This window comes from Dasypus novemcinctus, chromosome 9 (assembly GCF_030445035.2).
Source record: "Dasypus novemcinctus isolate mDasNov1 chromosome 9, mDasNov1.1.hap2, whole genome shotgun sequence".
Lineage (NCBI taxonomy): Eukaryota > Metazoa > Chordata > Mammalia > Cingulata > Dasypodidae > Dasypus > Dasypus novemcinctus.
Genome location: NC_080681.1, coordinates 117933755 through 117957104, shown reverse-complemented (window position 1 = coordinate 117957104; position 23350 = coordinate 117933755). Strand labels below are relative to the sequence as shown.

Sequence of the window (23350 nt, the reverse complement as noted above, 5' to 3'; positions counted from 1 at the left end):
TTAACAGTAGGTCCTGGGGATCAAACCTGGGTACTCCATATGGTAAATGAGGGCTCAATTGCTTGAGCCACAGCCACTTCCCCTATTTTTGCTTTAAACTGTGAATTATATTTTAAAGAAACTTGAAAAGAAAAAACAAACTTTTCATATTTACTATTTCCTGTGCTCTTTGGTACTTTATTTCTGCTTACTGAACTTCCTTCTCATAGCATACATCTGCTGCTGAAAAGTTCAACTTTTAATCATCTGAAAAAGTTTTTATTTAGCCTTCATTTTGAAAAATATTTTTGCTAAATATAGAATCTAGATTAACGTTTTTGTTTCCTGTTCAATGCTTTAAAAGATGTCATGTGATTGACTTCTGGCCTGTATAGTTTCTAATGAGAAGTCCAAGGTCTTTCTTATCTTTATTCTCTGTATGCTATATGCCATTTTCCTCTGGTTGCTTTTAAGATTTTCTCCTTCTCATTGGTTTTCAGCAGTTTAATTATGTGCTTTGATGTAGTTTTTGCTTTGTTTACCTTGCTTGAGGTTTGTTCCTTCTTGGTTATCTGGGTATATGTTTTCATAAAATTTTGGAAAATTTTCAGCTATTATTTCTTGAAAATATATTTTCTGTTTTCCCACCCTACATCCTGGTACTTCAATTACACACTGAACCGCTTGATATTGCTCCGTAGGTCACTGAGACACTGCAGATTTTTTCCAGTTTGTCTTTTCTTTCTAGGCTTCATTTTGGTTAACTTTTGTTGCTCTATCTTCAAGTTCCCTGATCTTTTTCTTCTTCAAGATCTAATGTGCTATTAATTCTAGCCACTGAAATTTCATCTCAGATATTTTATATATATATATTTTTAAAAGATTTGTTTCTCCCTACCCTGTGTCATTGCACTTGCTGTGTCTTGTTTGTTGTTTCTTTTTTAGGAGGCACCAAAAACTTAACCTGGGATCTCCAATGTAGGAGGGAGATGCCTAATCACTTGGCCCACCTCCATTCTCACTTTGTTGGATCTTTCGTTATGTTTTTTCTTCTTGTGTCTCTTGTTGACCCTGCCTGTCATGACAGCTCGCTGTCTTGTTCATCTTCTTTAGGAGGCATAGGGAACCTCTGCTCCCTGCTTTGCTGAGTCTCTCATTATGTTTTCCTTCTTCTGTCTCTTGTTGCATCATCTTGTGTCAGCCTGCAATGTCTGCCCATCGTGCCAGCTCATTGTCTTCCCTAGGAGGCACTGGGAACTGAACCATGGACCTCTCATGTGGTAGGTGGGAGCTTAATTGTTTGAGCTACATCAGCTTCCCAGATATTAATTTTCATCCCTACAGTCCCATTTGATTCTTTGTTTCATTTCTCCTCTCACTATCCTCATGTTGTCCTTTATATGCCTGACTAAAGCTATAACAACTACCTTAATGTCTCTGTCTGCTAATTCCATTACCTCTATCACTTCTGATATGTTTCTATTGAACTTTTTTTCCTCCTGGTTATGGATCATATCCTCCTGCTTCCTGGAATTTCCGTAAGGTTTTACTGGATACTAGGCAATGTGATTTTAAGAAATTGAGTTCTGGATTTTGTTGCATTCCTTTGAACAATGTTGGACTTGGATCTAAGAAACAAATTACAGATAAATTTGATCTTTTTTTTTTAAAGTTTGATACTTTTGAAGCTTGTTTTTTTTCTGTTTTTTGTTTTTGCTACTTCTTCCCCTCCTCCACCCTGCTGTTTTTACTGTCTGTATGATCTTCTATATCTATTTCTCTTTTTGTCTTCTCTTCTCGTCTTTCTCCTCTAGGAGTCACAGGGATTTAATCCTGGGGACCGTTGATGTGGAGAGAGGTTCCCTGTCAATTGCACCGCCTCAGTTCCTGGTCTCTGCTGCACTTCACCTTGATTCTCTCCTTCGTCTCTCTTTTGTTGCGTTATCATCTTGCATGTGCATGACTCACTTGTGCAGGCACTGGCTCACCACATGGGCACTCGGCTTGCGGCACGGACATTTGGCTCGCCATGTGGGGACTCACGCAGGCACTCGCATGGGCACTCACGTGGGCACTTGGCTCACCGTGTGGGCACTCGACTCACCATACGGGCACCCACACAGGCACATGCTTGCCGCATGCGCATTTGGTTCACTGCGTGGGGCCCTCAGCTCACCACACAGGCATGCTTTCTCTTCTCCTTTTTCACCAGGAGGCCCCAGGGACTGAACCTGGGTCCCTCCACATGGTAGGTGGAGGCCCTATCACCTGAGCCACATCTGCTTCCCTGAAGCTTGTTTTTAAGCTTTCTCAGGTCATTTCTAAAAAAAAAGCCTTTGCTCTAGAGCAAGATTTCTCAACTGTGGCACTACTGAAATTTTGAACAAATAATTTTGTTTTTGTTGTAAGGGACTGCCCTGTGCATTATAAACTGTTTAGCTGCTTCCCTGGACTGTATTTACTAGATGCCAGTTGTACACCTTACAGCAGCCCCAGTCAGAAATATCTCCAGTAGTGCAAGTGTAGTAGCTCAGTGGTTCAGTGTGCTTCACATATAAGAGGTCCCAGGTTCAATTCCCAGTACCACCTATTAAAAAAAGGTCTCCAGACATTTCCAAATGTCCCCTTGAAGGAAAAAGCACCCCCCAGTTGAGAACTGATGACTAGAGTTAGTCTGGCTACTAATATTCCAAACATTCAGTTTTGTGTGACCCTTCACAGTAAATGACCCAAGTATCTTGACTCTGGCTGCTGGAAACTCAAAGAAGTCCTAGTCCCATATGTGTTCTTAAAATTACTCCATATACAGTAATTCTTCTCTTTCCATAAGTTTTTATTTGCTCAACCTCTTGCAATTTCACCCTACATATGTACAGCTGTATGCAGCTAGACTCAAGAGGATCTCTATGAAGATTTCTGAAGCTTTCTCTAAATAACTTCCTTTGTCTGTGACTCTGCCCTGTAAATTCTAACTATCTTTGTCTCCTTGAAATCTAATCTTTACACCTCTTCAAATTAGTAAACGGCAGGGTGCCCCCTTCTTGCACTGGTCTAAAAATTGCCTCCAGGCAGACACTTAGGTCAATCATAAGCCTCACTCTTCTTTCAGGGAACAGAGGCCCACTCTGCCTGTTCTCTAATGTCTGAAAACTGTTGTAGCACATATCTTTGTCCAGTTTTCTGGTGTCCTTGCCACCTTTGAATTCCTTGCCAACCAAATTAGTTGACCATACAGGTAAAAAACTATTAAATGAACAATAGGGAAAATGCACAAAAATTTATGGGGAGGGGGGTGGTGGTGCCAGTACGCAGATTATGTCAGATTATGAACAATTCTCATCATTCAATTGTATATACCATAAAGTGTGGATTCTTTTAAGACATAACTATCACTTTATGAAAATCTGTGTGTTGCCAGATGCCCAGCTGGGAAAAAACAAACAAAAAAAATGTAACTGCTAAATTCCAGAGGAAAAACATCCAAGGGAGGCCAAAAAAGATAAATATTAGAATCATAGCATTTTAGAGTTATATATAGGGCCTAATCATTCATTTTATAAGCGTTTTACAAGTCAAGTAAAGGCAGAGGATGTAGTTGAAGTGGTTGAGCACCTACTTCCTATGTAAAAGGTCCCGGGTTCGATCCCTGGTACCTCCTGATTAAAAAAAAGTCAAGTAAAACTTACAGGCAGAAAAGTGAATGAATCCTAAGACTAGAGCTAGATGAATCACTGCGAAGTAAACATATCCATATAACCAGTCTCAGTTCTTATAAAGAAGGGAAAATTTTAAATAGTCGAAATGATAGCTGTATCAATTTGCTTAAATTTACAATTGCCACTGAGAAATTCCAAGGTTATGTATAAAATTGACAAAGAATTAAAATTATCCCATTCTGCATTTGTCAAAATCCATAGACCCTTACAGCTTAAAGACAGAACCTTTAGGGAAGTGGATGTGGCTCAACTGATAGAGCATCCACCTACCATATGGATGGTCCTGGGTTTAATACCCAGGGTCTTCTGGCCTGTGTGGTGAGCTGGCTCGCACGTAGTGCTGCCGCACACAAGGAGTGCCATGCCACACAGGGGTGTCCCCCACATAGGTGTGCCCCACGTGCAAAAAAAGCACAGCCTGCCCAGGAGTGGTGTTGCACACACAGAGAGCTGATGCAGCAAGATGACACAACAAAAAGAGACACAGATTCCTGGCGCCGCCTGACAAGAATGCAAGTGGACATAGAGGACCACACAGCAAATGGACACAGAGAGCAGACAACGGGTGGGATGGAGAGAGAAATAAATAAAATAAATCTTAAAAAAAAAAAAAAAAAAGAGTGAACCTTTATATATGCAAATTTAAAAAAATAGTTAGGCGGCCAAGGGATCTTAGGAAGTAATGCCAGTGGTGACAAAAGAATCTAACTCTACCTACAAAGATGTTAATCAACCTCAGTGAAATGGCTGGAAGAAAAGGTGCTGGCTTATGCAACTCTGGAAATGAATGGTGTCTGTAACACTAAAGGCAAAAGGAATTGCACATGAGCACTGTATCATAATTGATGAGCTTGTTGCCCATGGAAATACAAGTTAACAATTCTTTTCAGAACATATACATGTATAATAGAATTTGATTGGATGGCAGATGGTGACAGCCAAGTTTTTCAGTATTGGAGTGGGAATTTACAGATAAGCAGGGGAGGAGGGTAGAATGATCCATATAGTAATGGATTACAGTGGGAGATATCAGTATGAACTCATGTCTACCTTAAGATGTTCAAATAGTTACATAGAAATATTTATACACACACATATACAAACACGGGTTAGTATACACACACATATTTCCTTGCTCTGTCAGCTAAGAGGACCTGAAAGAAATGACAACCCATGTCTCTAGTTTCCTATGACTGCTCTAACAGAGTACCACAAACTGGATGGCTTAAAATAACAGAAATTTATTATGCTTCCTCTTAAACTTGTAGGGGAAAATTTATTCCATGCCTCTCCCTTGGCTTCTGGAGGTAACTTGCTAGCAATCCATGGCATTCTCCCTGTCTCTCTGTGTCCAATTTCCTTTTTATAAAGACACCAGTCATATTGGAGTAGGGCACACCCTAATCCAGTTTGACCTCACCTTAACTAATAACATCTTCAAAGATTCTATTTCCACACTAGATCACATTCATGGGATTGGGGTTAAGGAATTGAAGATATCTTTTTGGGAGACAAAACTCAATCCATAATATACTAGTTGCAACAAGCACAACTAGTGCCCAGATCTTGTTTTCTAATACCATTCACCAATAAAAGGAACCAGGGTTTCTTGGTGAAATGGCTGGTTCTAGGACAGGGACAGGAAATATACAAAATGAACCCCAAGGAGAACCAGTAAGGTGGCGGCGGAGTAAGGAGTTGCTAGAGTCAGCTCCTGCTACAGGGCAGTTAGCAAACACCCAGAGCTCTCTGGAGTTAGCTGAAGCACCTGTTTGGGGGCTACAGGAGACTAGAAGAGCATCCTGCAACGTCCTTAGGGGAGTGGAGGGGGGAGGCTGCCCATCTGCAGATGGGACTCGTAGGTAGAGAGCTCCACACCAGGGAGGCCGGTACCCACCCTCCACTGGAGGCACAAGCCGCCTTGGGAGCTGTTCTGCAACTGGAGTTGAAAGCTCCACTTCCCCAAAGCAGGGGAGGAAGAAATGGTGGGGCACCAATTTTAGCTGTGATGAGGAAATTCAGTGGGCTACAGTGTGATCCTGAGAACAGCTAAGGTTTGAGCCCATGCAGGTCAGGAGGAGGCCAGGAGCCACCATCTTAACTCTGCACCTGGCACAAGAGGAAGCAGGGTGGACTGAAAATCCCAGTGCTGGTGGGGACCGGCTTCTTCCCATTCAGATCATATTGCAGGTCTAGCCTAGGCCTGAGTGCCACCTCCAGCAGGGAGGAAGCTGCGGGGACCTACACCGACCTCTCGGGGAAGTTACCCGCCAAGCCACGGAGGCTGGTGATTATCCTACTCTGGTGACACAAGTGGCCCCAAGCGCTGTTCTCTGACAGAACTGGAAGCTCTGTTTCCCAGAAAGGAGGGAGGAGGAGACGATTGGCTGTCAATTTCGGCTACTGATTGGGAGACTTGGCTGGCTAAGAGATAACCCTGGGAACAGCGAAGGTAAGAACCAGCCCAAGTCAGAAAGAGGCCAGTAGCCACCATTTGACTCCGCCCCCAGCCTGAGGGGAAGCCAGGCTGACTGAAACTCTCAGTGTTGGCAGGAACCAGCTTCTTCCATGCAGATCAGCCTGAAGCCCTCGCCTAGGCTTCAGTCCTGCCTCTGGCAGGGAGGAGGCTGAGGAGCCTTGTACCAGACTATACTGCAGGTAACTTTGGCTGGCACAGATTGCAAATCAGAAGTCTACCAGGGCAACTGCGGTCATCTTGGACCCGTGCTGCATAGCTTGCTGCCCATACCTGCAGCTCCATCCCCATCCCAGGCAGGGGGGAAAGGGATGTGAAGCTTCATCAGTCTCTCTGGGCAACTACAATCCAGGCCTGCAAGTGGATTATTCCACATAGCTGTGACTCTGTCCCTACCCCTTGTAAAGGAGAAAGTTGGAAGAAGCTTCATTGGTCCCTGGCTCAATGAAGGCAGCTTGAGCCTCCAGAGCTTACAGCACCAACTATATGCTTGGCTCCTACTGCATAACCAGCAAGGGAGAAATGACAGGAAGCCCTAAACTAAAGAGAAAAACTGCACCCAGAAAAAATACTCTAGTAAGCCAGATGGGAAGACACCAACAAAAAATTTTAATCCACGCCAAGAAACAGGAAGCTGTGGCCCAGTTAAAGGAACAAGATAAGCCTCCAGATGACATAAAGGAGTTGAAACAACTATAGATGTTCAAACACATCTCCTTAATAAATTCAATGAGACGGCTAAAGAGATTAAAGATATTAAAAAGACAAAGGATGAGCACAAAGAAGAATTTGAAAGCATACATAGAAAAATAACAGATCTTATGGGAATGAAAGGTGCAATCAATGAAATTTAAAAAACACTGGAATCATATAATAGCAGATTTGAGGAGGCAGAAAAAAGGATTGGTGAGCTTGAAGAAATGACCTCTGGAAGTGAACATAGAAAAGAACAGATAAGGAATGGAAAAAATTGAACAAGGTCTCAGGGAACTAAATGACAGCAAGAGGAATGCAAACATACAAGCCATGGGTGTTCCAGAAGGAGAAGAGAAGGGAAGAGGGGCAGAAGGAATATTTAAATAAATAATGGCAGAATATTTCCCAACCCTATTGAATTACATAGATATCCCTGTCCAAGAAGCACAACATACTCCCAACCCGAAAAAAATCCAAACAGACCAACTCCAAGACACATACTCATCAGAATGTCAAATGCTAAAGACAAAGAGAATTCTGAGAGCAGCAAGAGAAAAGCAATGTATAACATATAAGGGATATCCAAAAAGATTAAGTGCTGGTTTCTCACCAGAAACCATGGAGGAAAGAAGATAGTGGTCTGATATATTTAAGATACGACAAGAGAAAAACTTCCAGCCATGAATCTTATATCCAACAAGACTGTTCTTCAAAATTAGAATACTCACAGATAAACAAAAACTGAGAGAATTTCTAAGCAACAGACCAGAATTTCAGGATGTCCTAGAGCCTGAAAAGAAAGGACAGGAGAGAGGGGCCTGGAAGAGAGTTTAGAAAAGAAGATTATACGAGAAAATGTGGCATTGATGTGGAAAAAGTGGCCATGGTGGCTGTTGGGTGCAGGGAATGGGAGGAAGAGAAGAGATGTGGAGGCATTCTCGGGACTTGGAGTTGTCCTGGGTGGTGCCCCAGGGACAACTGCTGGATGTTGTATGTTCTCCCATGGCCACTGGATGGAACGAGGGAAAGTGTGGGCTATGGTGTGGAACACGGGACATGGGGTGCAGCGATGCCCGGAGATGTACTCACCAGACGCAATGGATGTGACATGATGATGGGGGAGAGTGTTATTGTGGGGGGAGTGGTGGGGTGGGGGCGGTGGGGGTGAATGGGGACCTCATACTTTTTTAATGTAATATCTTTTAAAAAAATGAATTGAATAGAATTTGAAAAAAAAAAAAGAAGAAGAAACAAACAGACAACAAGCAGACAATAAACAAAAACAGTGAGCAGAAAACAGGCAAAAACAATGAGCAAACAGATGAGGGAACCATCTGGGGGCAAGAATAAAAGGGGTATATGGGAACTCTATTTTCTTCATGATTTTTCTGTGAACCTACAGCTTCTCTAATAAAATATTATATTCAAAATACATACTAAAAAAAGATTATATCAATAAAATTAACTAAAAGTGTCAAAAGAGTGGTGAAAATAAAATATGACAGATAAAACTCAAATAGTCAGGAATAAACTTAACGAATGATGTAAAGCACTTGCATTCAGAAAACTGCAACCCAATGTTAAAACAAATCAAAAAAGCCCTAAATAACTGGAAGAACATTCCATGCTCATGGATTGGAAGACTAAATATCATTAAGATGTCAATTCTACTCAAATTGATATACAGATTTAATGCAATTCTGATAGAAATCCCACCAGTATTAAAGAAAAAATTTAAAACACAATCATTAAATTTATTTGGAAGGGTAAGGAGTCCTGAATAGCCTGAAATATCATAAAAAGGAAAAGTGAACCCTCATCTCCAGAGTTTAAATCATAATACCTACCTATAGTGGTAAAAACAGCATTATATTGGCCTAAAGACAGAAACAATAGACCAATGGAACCAAATTTATGGTTCAGAAACAGACCTTCACCAGTATGGACCAGGGATTTTTGACAAGCCTATCAAACTCACACAGCTCGGGCAGAACAATCCATTCAACAAATGGTGCTGAAAGAATTGAACATTCATAGCTGAAAGAAGGAAAGAGGACCCCTATCCCATACCTTATCCAAAAATTAACTCAAATGGATCAAAAAAACTAAAAATAAAAGCAAGATCATAAAACTTCTAGAAGAAATTATTGGAAAATATCTTCAAGACCTGGTGGTAGGGAAGCGGACTTAGCCCAGTGGTTAGTGCGTCCGTCTACCACATGGGAGGTCCGTGGTTCAAATTCCAGGCCTCCTTGACCCGTGTGGAGCTGGACCATGCCAAGTGCTGATGTGCACAAGGAGTGCCGTGCCACACAAGGGTGTCCCCGCATAGGGGAGTCCACACGCGCAAGGAGTGTGCCCCGTAAGGAGAGCCGCCCAGCGCGAAAGAAAGTGCAGCCTGCCTAAGAATGGTGTCACCCACACAGAGAGCTGACGCAACAAGATGACGCAACAAAAAGAGACACAGATTCCCGTGCCACTGACAACAACAGAAGCAGACAAAGAAATAAGACGCAGCAAAGAGACACAGAGAACAGACAATGGGGCGGGGGGGGGGGGGGGAGAAATAAATAAATAAAATCTTAAAAAAAAAAAAAAAAGACCTGGTGGTAGGTGGTGGATTCTTAAAGGAGATAAGGACTGAGCGGGTGAGAATTGTGGTTGGTGGTACAGATGCAAGAGTGTCCTTTGTTACCTAAAACAAATGTATATCACTACTGCAGGGTGTTGGGAATGTGGAGAAGCATGGGAAAAATACAGCTGGAGTGACATATGGACTGTGGTTAGCAGTAATAATATTCTTGCATCTATGCAAAAGATGTACTGTATTGATACTGAGGCAGTATGAAAAATGTGAGCCAACTGTACACTATGGATATGGTAATAATCAGATGATATTATCTTATCTGTAGCAAATGTTCCACCACAGTGTGGTTGTTGATGGAGGGGTGTTGTTTGGGAATTCTGCACATGTGCATGACTGTTGTATAAGTTTACAACTTCTGTCATAAAAAATATATTTAAAAAATAATAACAGGGTGGGTTGGGGGAAAAACACACCAAATGTAAGATAAGAACTATAATTAGTAGTAAGATTTTGACAGTGTTCTTTCATAGATTGTAACAGACGTCTCACGACAATGCAAGGTGTTGGTGGAGGGTCGATGTATGGGACCCCTGTATGATGTTATGCATATTTGCTTTGTAAGTTACAACTTTTACTATACACTTGTTTATGTATGTTCATATATAAATGATATAAAGATAATAATAATTGGATTGATTAGGGGAAAAATACTTTAGTAGTAATATTTTGACAATGCTCCTTAATCATTAAATAGGTTTAAAAACAATGCAAGTTATCGGTGGTAGGGTGAGATGTTACATATGTTTGTTTTGTAAGTTCACAACTATTATACATTTATTGTCTATGTATGTGTATGAGTGATATATTTCAATAAATTTTTTTTAAAAGTTGAAAAAAGAGAGATCCAAAATGAACCTGGAGCATCTTGTTGTACCAGAAAAGAAGTGCTAAAAACACAACAAAAAACAAAGCATACAAAATACTACACTGATGGGATTATGTCAAAGGGCTACAGAAACCAATTTAAATAGCTCCCAATGGTCAAAGATGAAACAATTTGACCGGGTAGTATTGGATTATGATCCAAAGTACAAAATACTCACTAGTGCATACTGATATGACTGAATAAAATTCTGAAGAAAGGAAGAGACAAATCTCCCTTGCAGAAAATTTCCAAATAATCCATATATTTTCTCCCCTCTCTAATAGATGGAGCTTAATTTCTCCACCTCCCTAACTTGTCTGCACCTAGGTAAAGTTCTTATTGTTAGTATACAATGTAGCCAAACACTAGGCAAGTTTTACAATGGCTGGAAAATAATTTCAACCAGAAGTCTGTTGCAAAACCGTTATTTCTCATACCTTGAGCAAGTAAAACTTTTGTGTATATCTATGCCAGGCAATTTATAATAGAGAAATCACAGTTAAAAATAAAAAACATGGAACAGGAAGCGGATGAATTCACTAATATGGAAGTGATTGCCTCACCAGTTTAAACTGACAATGGATGTTTCGGAACCTGATAATGAAGCTGTGGAAACAACAGAAGGAGGTGAGTGATGGGGACGCTTTGATAAAACCTAGGTCACCCCATATGAAACCCCATATGAAAACTCCCTGTCATGGGAGTCCCCACTTACTTCGAACCAGTTCAGCCCTGTCTGCATAACCCATTCTGGGACTAAGAAGAATATACTAGGCATCTGCCATTTTGCAATAGAAGCCAAAAATGACCAAGTTTCAGGGGTTAGTGATGTTCAAGGATGTGGCTGTGGATTTCACCCAGGAGTGGCATCAACTGAATTATGCTCAGAGGATCTTGTATAGGGATGTGATGTTGGAGAACTACAGCCACCTGGTGTCATGGGGTATCCAGTTTTCAAACCAAATGTCATCTCCAAGTTAGAACAAGAAGATCCCTGGATCATAAAGAAAGACATATCGAACTGGATCTACCCAGGTGAAAATCAGACAGGTGGTGCCAAAAAATTTTCCAGCAGATCCTCACTCTGGATTTTGTTGTGGAGAAGATCAACAGGAACCCTGATCAGAAGCCTAATAACTGCTCTAGGATTTGAAAAATCCTTGAAAAATCCAAGGAGTTCCTTGGAGAATTCCCTGCTATGGCTGTCAGAAGAGGGTCACACCATACATAATTACAGCTGCACAGGCAGGCCAAGTCAGTAGTTGTCATTGGAGGAACCGCATGGTCATATGCTGGCAAAACATGACCATGATCATAGTGTAAGGCTCTCTATATACTATATGTTAAGTGGTATAATATTACTTGAAGACAGATTAGAATAGTTAGACTTATAGTACAAACATTAAACATACTACTAAAATAATAACAACAACAAAAGAGTTACAGCTAATAATCCAGGAAAGGAGGTAAAAAGGAACAATAAAAAGACTCAATTAACAGAAGACAGAAGAAGAGGAAACAGAGAACAAAGAGAAGACAGGACAAATAGAAAGCAATGTCAAGATGATACACTTAATCTTATCATGTAAATTATCACATTAAATTTAACTGCCTAAAGACACCAATTAAAAGACATTTGTCATATTTGTTAAAAACACAACCCAATTATATTTTGCCTACAAGAAACTTACTTTAAATATAAAGATATATACACATAGGTTAAAAATAAGGGGATGGAAAAAATATAATATGCTCAGACTAGTTAAAAGCAAGCTGGAGGGAAGCGGACTTGGCCCAGTGGTTAGGGCATCCGTCTACCAAATGCGAGGTCCGCGGTTCAAACCCTGGGCTTCCTTGACCCATGTGGAGCTGGCCCACGTGCAGTGCTGATGCGCACAAGGAGTGCTGTGGCACGCAGGGGTGTCCCCCACGTAGAGGAGCCCCACACACAAGGAGTGCGCCCCATAAGGAGAGCTGCCCAGTGCGAAAGAAAGTGCAGCCTGCCTAAGAATGGCGCCTCCCACAAGGAGAACTGACACAACAAGATGACACAACAAAAAAAGAAACACAGATTCCCATGCTTCTGACAACAACAGAAGCAGACAAAGAAGACACAGCAAATAGACAGAGAGAACAGACAACCGGGGGGAGGGGGGAGGGGAGAGAAATAAATAAATAAATCGTAAAAGAAAAAAAGAAAGCTGGAGGGACTATGTTAGTATCAAACCAAGATAGATTTCAGAACAAAGAAAATTACCAGGGATAAAAAAGACCATTTCATAATGATGGAGGAGTCAATCTATGAAGAGGACACAATAATTGTAAGTGTTTGTGCAACTCATAAAAGCTTCAAAATACTTGAAGCAGGGAAGCAGATTTGGCTCAAGTGATAAGGCCTCCGCCTACCATATGGGAGGACCCGGGTTCCATCTCTGGAGCCTCCTGGTGAAAATGAAGAGAAAGCGTGCCTGTGCAGCGAGCCAGTGCCCAGTGGCAAGTCGAGTGCTCACACAGTGAGCCAAGTGCCCATGCAGTGAGCTGAGTGCCCACATGGTGAGCTGAGTGCCCATGTGAGTGCCCGCATGGCGAGCCGAGTACACACACGAGAGACTGTGTGGCGAGCCAATGCCTATGCAGCCAGCCAGTGCCCATGCAGCGAGCCGAGTGCCCACTTGGTGAGCCAAGTGCCTGCATGGTCAGCCAAGTGCCCACATGGTGAATGAATGCCTGCACAGCAAGCCAGGGCCTGCATGGTGAGCCAAGTGCCCGCATAGCAAGCCGAGTGCCTACAGAAGTGAGTCATGCAGCAAGATGATGATGCAACAAAGAGAGATGAAGGGGAAAGCCAAGGTGAAGTGCAGCAGAGACAAGGAATTGAGGTGTTGCAATTGATAGGGAACCTCTCTCCACATCAGAGGTCCCCAGGATCAAATCTCGGTGAATCCTAGCGGAGAAAGAGAAATAGATACAGGAGATCACACAGTGAATGGACACAGACAGCAAAAACAGCAGGGCAGAGAGGGGAAGAAAAAAAATACTTGAAGCAAAAACCAATAGTACTACAAATCCATATTTTTGTAGTTGAAAATTTCAATTTACTATCTTAAAAATTGCTAGAACAAGTAGATAGACAATCAGTAATGATACAGTAGATACACTTGAACACCATCAACCAAGTTGACCTAATTGACATCTGCAGAACAACCCACAACATATATGGCAGAATACACATTCTTTTTAAGTACACACAAAACATGTACCAAGATAGACCATATTCTGTGCTATAAAACAAGGCTCAATAAATTTAAAAGGATTCAAGTAAAAAAAATTTTTTTTAATATGAAAGAGAAGCAGACATGGCTCAACTGATAAGAGTGTCTGCCTACCATATAGGAGGCCCAGGGTTCAATCCCCAGGGCCTCCTGACCCATGTGGTGAGCTGGTCCATGCTCAAGGAGCGCCGTGTCACACAGGGGTGTCCCTGCATAGGGGCCCTCCATGCTCAAGAAGTGTGCCCTGCAAGGAGAGCCGCCCCATATGAAAAAAGTTCAGCACACCCAGGAGTGGTGCCACACACACACAGAGCTGATGCAGCAAGATGACAAAACAAAAAAGAGACGCAGTTTCCCAGTGCTGCCGGATAATGCAAGTGGACACAAAAGAACACACAGCAAAGGGACACAGCAGATAACAGAGGGAAGGGGAGAGAAATAAATAAATCTTTTTTAAAAATTAAAAATAAAAAAAATATGTAAGGGAAGCGGACTTGGCCCAGTGGATAGGGCGTCCATCTACCACATGGGAGGTCTGCGGTTCAAACACTGGGCCTCCTTGACCTGTGTGGAGTTAGCCCACGCGCAGTGCTGATGCGTGCAAGGAGTGCCATGCACGCAGGCGTGCCTCTCCGCGTAGGGGAGCCCCACATGCAAGGAGTGCACCCCGTAAGGAGAGCCGCCCAGCGCGAAAGAAAGTACAGCCTGCCCAGGAATGGTGCCACACACACAGAGAGCTGACACAGCAAGATGACACAACAAAAAGAAACACAGATTCCCGTGCCGCTGACAACAACAGAAGCGGACAAAACCAAGAACACGCAGCAAATGGATACAGAAAACAGACAACTGGGGGGGAGGGGAGAGAAATAAAAAAATAAAAATAATAATAAAATAAAATATATATATATATATATATAAGAGACATGAAAACCAATAGGCACATCTGGCAAAAGGCATTATCACCAAGGCATCCAAAATTTAATTTCCAACTGTCATGTGATTTCCAAGTCGCATCCCACCCTCAATTATGTCTTTGCTTTGCACACACAAAACTAAACTCTGGTAGTTTGATTAGCCAACTTACTGATTATATAAGTAAATCACAGGGAGTGAGTGTAGCTTAGTGGTTGAGTGCCTGCTTCCCATGTACAAGGTCTCGGTTCAACCATCTCTAGTACCTCCTTTAAAAACAAACAGACAAACCACACATTAATAAATCACAAAAACCTTACTTACATACTGTTCTTTCCTTTAGCTGAAGTATGAATATGAATACTTACTAAAATACATTCAGCTTCTGTGCAAATGAAAAATTGAAATAGGAAAGGTATAAGAACTACATGACAGTAGCACATCAATACTAAGGAGACAAGGCCTCAATTAACCCCCATGAGAGGACTTTGTGATGCCTAGTTTTGAACACAATATTAAGTAAGAGCCTTAAGATCTTCTATTCATTTCCTTGGGGAACTTACTTGAAATGATAAAAGCATAAATTACTGATGAGGAACTCCTATTACTCTCCTTCCAAAATACCCAATAAAGAAAAGTCAACATTAAGTACATAGGAAGTAAGATACAATGGATTTATAACACAATAAACTAGCATTTTAAAGGATTTAGAGAAAATATATAAGAACGATTATTGGTTATATTCAAGTATCTTTAATATTTAGTTTTGATACAGCGTATTTTTTCCTTTGAAATCATCCACCAATTTAGGTATATTCCTTTGTTTCTCCAAAAGTTACTAATAAATGGATTAATTCTGGAATAGCAAACAGATGGGTGATTTCATCCTTTAAATCTTTTCATCTACTTGATAAATATTAATATTTATTCTTTTGGGGGAGAAATAGATATATTTGATCTTCCTTTTATTCAATAATAATAATAGTGGTCTGCCTTCCTGCTGTGTTGGAGAAGTTTCAAAAATTTAACTATAAATGCATTATCATTTCTAAGTGTAAGCAGAGATCTGAGTGTATGTGATTAAATTTACTGAAGATAAAAAGGTAGGTTTCACCTGTTTGCATTCACCCCCTGGATGAAACCTTAATATAACATCACTTGGACAGTAAGCAAACAAAATTATCCTCCCAAAGTTATCTTATTTTGCTTAATTCTCCCTATCAACATTATGAATGTTTTTAATAAAATTAATCAAACTGTCAGGCAATAGCTGGCTACCTTTGAGGATTTGAAACAGTATGGGGAAGCGGCTGTTATTCAAGCAATTGAGTTCCCATTTACCATATGGAGGACCTGAGTTCAATCTCCAGAACCTCCTGGTAAAAAAAGAAAGACATCCCAGACACGTCCAGAGAGGTGCAAGACCCCCACGAGGCACAGCAATGTACAAAAACAAAAAACAAAAAAAGACGATGATGCAGCCAGATAGGAAAAGAAAAGAAATAATATGTATTCCAGAAAGGCATGTTCTTAAATCTAACTCATTTCTGTGAGGGGTGTAAACCTATCTTAAGAAGGACCTTTTGAAGATATTAGTTCAATTAAGGTGTGGCCCAAGATGGATCTTAATCCTCTTAATAGTGTCCTTTATAAACAGGATAAATACAGAGAGATAAAGGCACAGAAGCAAGATGCCACCAAGTGCCTTGCCATGTGGCAGAGGACCCAAGGATTGCTTCAGGAAGAAACATCACTTTGATGATGCCTGGATTTGGACATTCTCATGACCACAAACTATAAGTAAATAAACTCCCATTGTTAAAAGTCAACTGGGGGAAGCGGACTTGGCCCAGTGGTTAGGGTGTCCGTCTACCACATGGGAGGACAGCAGTTCAAACCCTGGGCCTCCTTGACCCACGTGGAGCTAGCCCATGCACAGTGCTGATGCACGCAAGGAGTGCTGTGCCATGCAGGAGTGTCCCCGCATAGGGGAGCCCCACACGCAAGGAGTGCACCCTGTAAGGAGAGCCGCCCAGCGTGAAAGAAAGTACAGCCTGCCCAGGAATGGGGCTGCACACATGGAGAACTGGCACAGCAAGATGATGCAACAAAAAGAAACACAGATTCCCATGCCGCTGACAACAACAGAAGCAGACAAAAAGAACACACAGCAAATAGACACAGAGAACAGACAACTGGGGCAGGAGAGGGGAAGGGGAGAGAAATAAATAAAATAAATAAATCTTAAAAAAAAAAAAGTCAACTGAGGAATTTGGCTCAAGTGATTGAGCACCTGCCTCCCACAAGGGAGGTCCCAAGTTTAGTTTCCAGTAAAAGCAAAACAAATGAAAAAACCAACTCAGGGAAGTCAGTGTTGCTCAGTGGCTGAGTGCCAGCTTCCCACACACAAGGTCCCAGGTTCAATCCCTGGGATTTAAAAAAAAAAAAGTCAACTCACTTTATGGCAACTATTTCTGGCACCCAAGAAACTAAAACACTACCAAATGATGCCAGGGATTTAAGAACCAAAAAAATTAATGTCTCTTTCCAACAGATTCCAATTCAGCCATTTTGAGCTAGTTGTTCCCTAAATATGCTAAGTTCTTTTCCCACCTCTGGTCTTTGCTTTATCTGTGCACCCCCTCTTCCTGGAATACCCTTCTCCTATTTGCCAGTATGATAAATTCCTACTCATTATTTAAGTTATCTATACTTAAATACTCCTGGGCTTCTATTAATTTTGTAGAGTACCTTCATTATCTTAAGAGCTGTATAAATATTTCTTGAGAGAGGTAGCCTACAAGACCTAAGCAAAATTAGAAAAATATTATGAACAGTTTCTACATTTCACCACTTTACAAATTAGAATCCTGCTCATTAAAACTCCTGCCTAATTAAAGCTCGTATTTCACAGAGCAGGTGAAGCTTGGTGGTTGAGTGACTGCTTCACATATATGAGGTCCAAGTTCAATCCCTGGTACCTCCTAAAAGAATGAATGAATAAATTAATTAATTAATTTCACTTCTCATTGCTCTGGTTTCCAAAAAAAGTCCAGATAAAGGCAGTAACACAAAGGCAATCAAGATAGACATCCACAGTCAGAATTCTGCTTTAAGGTAATCTGCTTAAGGTAAGCAATAAGCTTTAAGACAAGGTGACTGAAAATACATGAAAATGCCAGTGGCAATTGCCCTTTTACATGGGTTGCATTATTCTCTATTTCAGATGGAAGAGTGTGAAGAGTAAAAATAACACCCTAATTCAAGTTTAAGAGTCAAAATTTAAAAGGATGGAGTTAGGAAAACTAATTTCCATCTCTAAACTTCTTTAAATTTGCTATAATCTCATAAAACTGATTTTGCATACTGTATTAATGGCCTGGTTAAAAAAAAAAAAAATCCACCAGAAGTTTCAAAATGCAATATTCTGTACTTTTTATACAAAATAAGTGAAGACTGGACAGGATATAAATGTGTTTGAAGAAAGTTTATAATGTTAAATTCAGCTACCAGGATGAAAAAAATATGCAGAAGGCAAAAATTTTTTACTTCATTTGAAATTAATTCTATAGATAAAACTAATGCCTCATAACACCTCATTGGTACTTGGAGCCAAACATCAATTGTATGGTCTATTCTAAACAGCTTACTTTGATACATTCTTTAGAAGAAACCCAAAAGAACATAATATAAAAATAAATGCCCCCATTTTCACTGCTTCACATTTATTATTCTGGAACAGCTTATACACTATAAAACCAAACTGACATATACTTACAAAATTCCCACCCACACAATATGATTACCATTCAAAAAAAGATAATACCTAGGTTATTAGGAATTATCTACTCCTGTTACTTCTTTCAAACTACACACCAGAAACCGAAATTTCTGAAGAAATGGTAGGTAAACAGAGTTCATGAGGACAAAACATGCGAAAAGGTAGGCAGAAACATCTGAAGTTCTCCCATTTTACACACTGAAATTCTTTGGACAAAGTCAAATATCCATTAAATGGAGTTTTAGAAGGGTAAACAGTGACCCTGAGATCAAGAAGAAAAAGTCCTTTTTTTAAAAAGGTTTTATTTACTTATTCAAACCCCACCCACCCCCGTTGTTTGCGCTCATTGTCTGCTCTCTCTGTCCATTTGCTGTGTGTTCTCTGTATCTGCTCATCTTCTCTTTAGGAGAAACTGTAACCAAACCTGGAACCTCCCATGTGGGAGAGAGGTGCTCAATTGCTTAAGCCACCTCCACTCCCTGCTTTGTTGCATCTCTCATTGTGTTTCCTCTTTGTGTCCCTTTGTCACGTGTTCTTGTTGTGTTAGGACATCGTGCCAGCTTGCTGTCTTGTTGATCTTCTCTAGGAGACACTGGGACCTGAACCTGGGACTTCTCATGTGGTAGGTGGGAACTCATTCACTTGAGCCACATCTGCTTCCCAGATTTTTTAAAAATGACCTAATTTTATAACAACTAGTGGCATAACAATACAGAGAGGAAAATTAGTTCAAGTAACTTTAAAATACTATATATTTTTAATTTTAAGACTTTTACTCTGTAACAACTTCAAACTTACCAGTTACAAAAATAATGCAAACCCCATACAGAGAACTCTGATATATTTATATACCGAGATTCTCAGATCCACCAATTTTTATATTTGCCATATCTACCTATCCAATCTATCAATTTATCAATTCATTTTCTGAATATATATTATGCTCAATGAACACTTAATACTACCATGTATATTTCCTGAAAACAAGGATATTCATCTATGTACTTAACTTATGTGCAGTTATCAAGTTTAAGAAATTTAACATTGACATAAAGCTTATAGTTTATATTCCCAATTTTTTCATGTCCTTTTGAGCCTACGTTCCTTCCTTGCTAGATCCTGTCCAGAATAGTGAATTGCCTCTTTAGTTGCACTTCCTTTTATGTTGTTGTGGGAATGTACATGCAACATAAACTTTACAATTTCAACTACTCTCGAAAGTATGACACTCAGTGGGATGAATTACGTTCACTATATTGTGGTGCCCCCATCACCTTCCATTACTAAAATTTCCCACCTCCACAAACAGAAATCCTATACCATTTTGCATTAACTCCCCTTGTCCCTATACCCTAACCCCAGCAACTTAAAACTTCTGTCTCTATGAGCATGCATATCTGTAGTTAACACGGGGCTTAAATTTAATATCCTATATTTGTAACAATCATGTTCATTTTTTAAATTAAATTCTAGGTTTACAAAAAAAGCATACATAGAGAGTTCCCAAATTGCTTGCTCTGATACCAACTTAACTTCAATAGTATACACAAACTATGTTTCTATATGCTACCATGCCCCCACCTTTATGTAGATTTCACAAATGACATATTTATAAATTGAGCCCAAAACCACTGACTTCTCATTATGTTTTATGCACTTGTCTTTTAGCTCCGGTAGGAAATAAAAAGTAGAGTTACCAAGCAAAATTACAATAGTACTGGCATTCGTATTTACCCCTATTGTTACCCTTACTGGAGATTCTTATTTCATCATGCAGCTTTGATCTACTGTCTAGGGTCTTTGCCTTTCAACCTGCAGGATTCTCTTTAGCATCTCTTGTAGAGCTAGTCTAGTGGTGACAAACACCCTCAGCTTTTGTTTATTTGCCAATGTCTTAATTTCACCTTCGTTTTTAAAATCTTTCTAATTTTTATTTTTAAAGAAGCTTTAGATTACATAAATGTTACATCAAAAATATAGGGGATTCCCATTTACCCCACCACCCCTCCTTAATTTTTGAAGATAGTTTTGCCAGATACAAAATTCCTGGTTGGCAGTTTTTTGCTCTCAGCCCTTTAAATATGTCATTCCATTGCTTTTTTGACTTCATGGTTTCCAATGAGAAATCAGCACCTAATCTTCCTGAGGCTCCCTTATATGTTCTTGTTGCTTCTCTCTTGCAGCTTTCAGAATTCTCTTTATCTTTGACATTCGACAGTTTGATTATAATAAGCCAAGGTATGGGTCTATTTGGGTTTATCCTGTTTAGAGTCTAGTGAGTATCAAGGATGCATATATTTACTTCTTCTGTTAAATCTGGAAAGTTTTCAGTCATTTTTTCTTTGACTATTCTGCTTCTCCTTTTGGGTCTCCCACAATGCATATGTTGATATTCTTGACAGTGTCTTACAGATTCCTCAAGTTCTTTTTACTTTTCTTCATTCTTTCTTCTTTTTGCTCCTCAGACTGGATTATTCCAATTGTACTATCTTCAAGTTGAAATGATTCTTTCTTCTGCCAGCTCCAATCTGATACTGAATCTCTCCAAAGAATTTGTAATTTCTGTTCTGTAGTCTGTACCTATGTTCAGTTCCTTTTCATAACTTGCATCTTTCTATTTTCTTTGTGTTCATCCATCATTTTCCTGATTTCCTTTAGTTCTTTGACCATGATTCCTTTAGCTCTTGAGCATATTTAGGACCTTTTTTAAATTTCAAGTCTTTGTCTGGTACATTGCAGGTTTGATCCACCTCAATGATGGTTTCTAATGCTTTAATTTTCTCTTTTGCCGAGGCCATCACTTCCTGTTTTTTTGTATGTTTTGTAATCTTTTGTTGAAACCTGAACATTTTGGTATTTTTAAAGTGTTAATACTGAAATTTAGATTTTGAGGCATCTGTTCCTTAGGCTTGTTTGAACTAGTGTCATCACAGAGCTTTCCTTAACCATGAGGAGTGGAAGGAGGACAAGGAGGGGGAGGAGGAGGAGAAGGAGGAAGAAGAAAACACCTTTTCCAGTCTTTGCAAATTGACCTATAAGAATACTCTCTTTCAGGGCTTAATCAGAAAATGAGTTTAGAGATGAGCTTGAGCCAAAGTGAAGGGACTGCCCCTGATGCTTTCTGCATGTCTTTTCTTGGGCATGTGTGTGTAGCCATGGTAATTCCTTCATTTACATGGCTATGAATGCTTCCTCTTCCCATAAAAATATTTCCTCATGATCCTCGGGATTGCACTATTTATCCTACAGCCAGCAATCCCTTGACAAAGGCATTCACTTCACTGCTCTCCCACAGCATTCTGTGGGAGAGTTCAATGAGCTGCCTTCTACACAAAGAACAAGTTCTGGGATGGTGAGTCCCATAGGTCACCACCAGACAGACTGGCTCAGCAATCACCCTCTTACTGTAATCCATTACCTGTTTTCTGGTACACTGAGAAAAGATGTCTGTACCATTTCTTTCTGGTTGTTCAAAGTTTCTCTGGAGGAATGGAGCCCTGAAGCGTCTCACTCTGCCCTAAGATACAGTATTTTGACCACACATCCCTTGTGAGTTATATTTAAGTATTTAAAAAAAAAAAATGAAGAAATCAAACTGCATTCAACAGCTCTATTTGTATTAACAATATTGTCATTATTATTTTGAAACTAATATAGGTATAGAATAGGATAAAGAGTAAACAAGTAATTAGGTTAATACCATTAAAAACCAGGAATTTTTTTCAGCACAAAAGAGGTATGAGTGCAAAATTTTAAGAAACCTTCTATAGCAGTTTGATATGGTTATGAATTCCAAAATTAGATACTGGATTATGTTTATAATCTGGTCTGTACGTGGGTGTGATTAAGTTACGATTAGGGCTTTGATCGGGCCACGTCATTAGGGCATTGAGCCCCCACCCCTTGGTGGGTGGGGACTTGCAGATAAAAGGCATGGCAAAGAACAGAGATGAGGGTTTTTGATGTTGGAGTTTTGATGCTGGAGTTTGATGCTGAAGCCTTAAGCTGGAGCCCTAGGAAGTAAGCTCACAGAGGAAAGAGAAGCAAGCCTGAGACCAGGAAGAAGTAAGCCTTGAGAAGAGAGGAACCCTGAACCCAGAGAGAAGCAAAACCCTGGAAGGGAGGAAGCCAGGAAGCCTGAACCCTCGCAGACGTTGTCAGCCATCTTGCTCCAACACATGAAAATAGACTTTGGTGAGGGAAGTAACTTAGGCTGTATGGCCTGGTATCTGTAAGCTCCCACCCCAAATAAATACCCTTTATAAAAACCAAACAATTTCTGGTATTTTGCATCAGCACCCCTTTGGCTGACCTTCTAATCTTATTTTTCAATCAGAAGCATCAGTAGGAACTCGTTTTTTCTCTCTTTCTCTTAAAAGAAAGTATTTTCCAATCTGTTCACTTAACGACTCAGAAGCAATGACAACTCAGTAGCAATGTGATAGCAATGAGAACCCTAGTTCCTAGACTGAGGCCCTTACATAGTACTTCCTACTAAAATAAAGCAGGTCTTCTTGGAGAAATGCCTGTTTCTAATATTGGGGCAGGAAACTTACAAGATAAGCCTGGGATGTTTTGTTGTGCCAGAAATCAAGAAGATTATTCAAGACCAATGGGGTAATGTCAAAAGGTCACAGGATGGGAACAGATGTAGCTCAAGTAGTTAAGTACCTGCTTTCCATGTATGAGGTCCCAGGTTTAATCACCTCCTACAAACAAAACAAAACAAACAAATGAAAACACCAACTCTCATTAGGGAATGGATATAGCTATATGGTTGAGCGCCTGCTTCCCATGAACAAGGTCCTAGGTTCAATCCCCAGTACTGCCTGGGGTCACAGGAGCCAATTCAAAGACACTTCCACAGATCAAAGAGGAAATAACCTGAGAACCAAAAAAAAAAAAAAAAAAACCACACACAAAAAACTACTACAGATCAATCATATGAAATATATAAAAATCTGTAGTACACAGTGACACTAAAGAAAACTACTGGTCACCAG

General features: G+C 40.2%; 1 protein-coding gene across 7 annotated transcripts in view; it reads right to left on the bottom strand.

Annotated features, from left to right (window-relative positions):
* The window catches only part of FBXO42 (F-box protein 42), a 156630-nt gene that overhangs the window by 93996 nt on the left and 39284 nt on the right, over nucleotides 1–23350 (bottom strand). For 3 of the 7 annotated variants that reach the window (XM_058304322.2, XM_071217762.1, XM_058304317.2), the window contains exon 2: nucleotides 23019–23056. The exons of 3 other annotated variants lie outside the window; for them this stretch is intronic. The gene's annotated coding sequence lies outside the window, so the exon portion shown is untranslated. Of the gene's footprint in view, nucleotides 1–14738; nucleotides 14836–23018; nucleotides 23057–23350 lie in introns of all 7 variants that reach the window. One more of the 7 variants, XM_058304316.2, reaches the window with a different exon arrangement.